The sequence below is a fragment of the Pinus tabuliformis genome, chromosome 7 (assembly GCF_031772625.1).
Source record: "Pinus tabuliformis cultivar Carrire ecotype Pingquan chromosome 7, CPIR1, whole genome shotgun sequence".
Taxonomy (NCBI): Eukaryota; Viridiplantae; Streptophyta; class Pinopsida; order Pinales; family Pinaceae; genus Pinus; species Pinus tabuliformis.
The window spans coordinates 1,270,458,399-1,270,462,783 of NC_142293.1; the positions used below are offsets into that span (position 1 = coordinate 1,270,458,399).

A 4,385-nucleotide genomic window follows, 5' to 3' on the forward strand; every position below is an offset into this window, starting at 1 on the left:
CGTAAGAGTTATGCAGATTCTAGGAGTTGTGGTGGCGATGGAAGTTGTCTCAAGGAAAGACCCAGAAAGAAACAAATTGGAGTATGTTGAAATGAAGATTGGGAGTGTTGTTGTGCTTACTATGGTGGATAGTGGTGCAACTCACAACTTCATGAGCGAGGATACTATGAGAAGGATTGGGTTGAAGTTTATACCGGTGCAGACAAAAATGAAGGCAGTGAATTCTCCTCTAGATTCTATGATTAGTGTGCCTGAAAAAGTTGACGTGACACTTGGTGAATGGACAGGAAATTTTTATTTCACTATAGTGCGGATAGATGACTATGAGGTTGTACTAGGCATAGAATTTATGAAGCAATTTGATGCTATGATTGTGCCCCATATGAAGAAATTATACATTTACGATGGATGAGAGGATGTACTTGTTGGTGTTCCAACCTTGGGAGTAAGTAAGCCTGAATGTAAGTTGATAGCGATGAATATGGATAATGACAAGCGATATGAAGAGATATGTAAGCGGTTGTTTGTTGCAGAGACAAAGCTTATGGATCAGTCACAGGTTATCAGGACATTGTCAGATAGCATCTTGGATCTCTTTAAGACGCTGGAAGCAGTTGAAGATAATGATGATGGAGAGTATGTGAGGCCGAATGTTCAGATGGAGGATCAGGAGGCAAACTTGCAGAGAATGGAAGATGAGGATCTAGATAGGTGGATCGAGTTGATTAGTGAGGGAGAGCCTTCAAGCTCTTCTCCCTTCTCATCATCTTAGACTATCATGGAGGATGAGGCTCATTGTTAGTTGCTCATGGTAGTGAGTCTCCAAACACTTTGAGTAGGCATGTAGGGGTGAGATGAAACAAGCTGACAGGTAGCATGCAATGGAAAGTCATGACAATGTAGGGGCATGAGTTCTCATGGAGGTGATGCATGGTTGGATTAGCTATCCAACTAATCACTGACATCGGGGGTACCAACACATGATTCCTTGCAGAGCAGTGGCATATCTATGGCATGAGGCAAGTTGAGTAGTGGACATTTGGATTACCCATATACACAGTTGTGTGGATGGTTATCTTGGTGACAGATGGTTGCTGGGATGAGGATTTTTTGAGGACGACAAAGACTTGAAGTGGGGGAGGATGTAATGCCCCTGAGTTGGATTCGATCGGCGATGGGCACACAATGGGCAAGGGTGGCGAGCTATCATGCCCACACAGTGCGACAAGCTGGTTGAAATGAAGGGAAAACGCGAAGGTTGTTTGGCGAAAACTGACTAAGTGTTGGAGAAGTTCGTGGGCGAACTTATATGGTGGGGTGGTCCCCAGTGTGGGTTCCCCCACCATGGCTGACAATGGAAATTAGCTAAAAAATCCAAACGATGCATCGGATGGGCCATGGGCCAATGCCTCCACAAATGGTGAGTTGGTGTATAAGTAGAACGTGGGCAAGTTTGGAGAAGGCATCAATAATTCAACATCTCATCAAAGGCAAGTGCGAGCTCCATGGGAGAGTCAAGGGCGAGCCAAAGAGGAGAGGTCTGAAGGATTGGCAAAGGTGTAGGTGGATCTAAGGCAGAAGCACCTTAGCCACAAGTTTTGGCATTCGGTGGGTAACTACAGACGGGCAGGCCGTAGGCGCAGCAAAATGAATAACAGTGGGCTCGTACGATGAGTCAGGCTGAACATGGAGGATGCAGGTTAGTTGGGCGAGCGCACACGAGAGCATTGGGTGAAGACCATGGGTCAGCAGGTAGGCCTGAATGAGGGCACCGAAGAGCAAGCTCGGGCTCAAGATCCAATGGTTAATGAGTTGATGTGTTGTGGTGAATGCTCCTGGCGAGTGAAGGGTTGGTGGGTCGCGGTGAACGTGCGTGGTGAGCAACGATGAGCAAGTCATGGTGAACGTGCCCGGTGGAATGACGGCCGAAGCTAAACACTCAGGTAGAGTAAAATGAAGGCATGCACGTTGAACTCAGTGGTTGGTAAGTCAGTTGAATGGGCTCCCGAGTTAGTGAAATGGTGCATGATGAGTTGTAAGAGTCAAGCAAGGTGACATGGTAGGCGGGCAAGATGAACATTAGTTCGGCGAGTGGTTCAGTCGAATGGTGGGTGCGTGCAGGATGACATGACGAGTTGGGGCGCTGGTAAATGAAAGGTTCGTGTGATGAACTCGTGCGACAAGGCAAATGAAGGTCTGAAAGGCAACCCAAGGGGCACCTTTTCCCAGTGAAAAGTTGAAGCTGCACGGTGGTGCAAACTTGGTGTAAAATTGTAAAAATTGAAGTATTATCATTATTTCAGACAGACTCATATTTGCAAGGAGTTGCCCCTCCCAAGTTATTCCACTGTGCACTTGTGTTAAATAATGATAATGTGGTTATGAAGTTAATGTGAATGTTTCCGCTGTGTTAATGAAATATGTACTTAGTTAATAGAAAAATAAACTAAGTATAGGAATATGCATAGTCCATAACTGTGAGTTTTGTTAAAAAGAAAGTGGTTGATGGTGCCACACCCCCGATCGTGTGGTTGAAAGATCACCTCCAGGGTAGGGCCGTGACACCCTGCATTGCCCATTATCAGAAACCTCCACCAATTAACACTCCCTGCTCACCGTTCTATTAGAGGCCTTGCTAACAAATATTTTCCCATTATCTTTCTGCGCTTAGGATCTGTCCCTACCATTGTCGTTTCTTCTTTTGAGATGGCCAAAGAGTTTCTCAAAACTCATGACTTGATTTCTGTCAGCCCACCTCCTACAGCTACTGGGAGATTAATGATTTACAATTCTAAAGATGTGGCCTTCACTCCCTATGGAGATCACCGGAGCCAAGTGAGAAAGATATGTGTGTTAGAATTGTTGTCTGCCAAAAGAATCATGTCCTTCAAGGGTGTGCGAGAGGAAGATGTTTCTGCGACGATCCATTCGATTTGGGAGAATAGTAATAAGGGAAGAATGGGCACGAATGTGAGCAAGGAAATCTCTACTCTCACCTCCTATATTGTTTGGCGAATACTAGCGAACTGAAAATTTTGTGATGATGATCTGGGTGGCGATTTCAAAGGGTTTAAAGAGCTCTTGGTAAAGTGGATAGCTACGATAGGAGAATCCAACATTTGAGACTTCATTTTGCATTTGGATTGGCTTGATTTTAAAGGTATCAATTGGTGCATGAAGAAGATCCATAAAACATTCGATGAATTTGTAGAGAAAATAATAGACGAACATGTTAATCTCAATCATTTCAATGTCCAGAAAGACAAAGACGCAGAGCCTCATTTCAAGACTTTGTATTTGTGCAAGGCATGTTCTCTCGTGGGGTGGAGACATCATCAAATACGTTAGAATGGGAAATGGTTGAGTTGCTCAGGAATTCCCAAGTAATGAAGAAATTGCAGCAAGAAATAGGATCAGTCATTGGGCAACGTGATAACGTAAAGGAGTCGAATCTAGCAAGCATGCAATATGTACACTGTGTTGTGAAAGAGACTCTCAGACTATACTCAGCGATGCCATTAGCGGTTCCTCATGAATATGTGGAGTCTGTGAACATACGAGGATACTACATACCTAAGAAAACAACAGTCATGGTAAATGTGTGGGCTATTGGAAGGGATCCCAATGTGTGGGGCATAGATGCTTCAGAATTCAAGCCAGAAAGATTCATGGAATATGAACATATCAATTTAACAAATCAATCAGAATTTATTATGATACCATTTGGGGCAGGAAGGAGAGGATTCCTAGGGGCTTTCATGGCTAATCCTACTATTTAGCTTGCATTGGCTTAGTTGTTACACACTTTTGATTGGAAATTTGAAGGCGATCCCTCACAGATGGATATGAAAGAAGAGTGTGGAGTGACGATCCCAAGACAAGTACCGCTTTGTGCTTATCCAATGCCCAGGTATGCTTTCCATTATAAATTGTAGGAGGAGACAAGGGAAAGTTGCTATTTATCTGCAACAGTGTTCCCACTGTATAGCGCATGATTATAGTACCTGCATTTCTATCTTTGTATATCTAATTACGTCAAGTTTATTACAAATGCTAGCATTACAGTTATGTTTGGTTTATTATAAACAAGAGCTACAAGCAGTCGAAGTCTCGGCCCGGTATGAAAACAATTAATAAAACATAAGGTGTAGTGTAACACCCAATGACGTACCAACAATGATTTTACATGTTTTACTTATTACTGTCAATTTTTATTTTCATTTTACTTGAAGTGTTTAAACTAAGTAGTGGGCTACAAAGCCACAACATATGATGTTAATTATTAATTTAAATATTTTGATCAATTTTAAAAGAACTCAAGAATCAATTAAAATAATTAAAATAACTCTTGAAACAGTTACCAACAACTTTCCCATCTTTCTCTG

At 42.7% G+C, this 4,385-nt stretch overlaps 1 pseudogene; it reads left to right on the forward strand.

Moving 5' to 3' along the window:
* The first annotated feature begins 1,897 nt into the window (after positions 1-1,897).
* LOC149252076 (cytochrome P450 750A1 pseudogene) lies at positions 1,898-3,779 on the forward strand (annotated as a pseudogene).
* Positions 3,780-4,385: the final 606 nt, after the last annotated feature.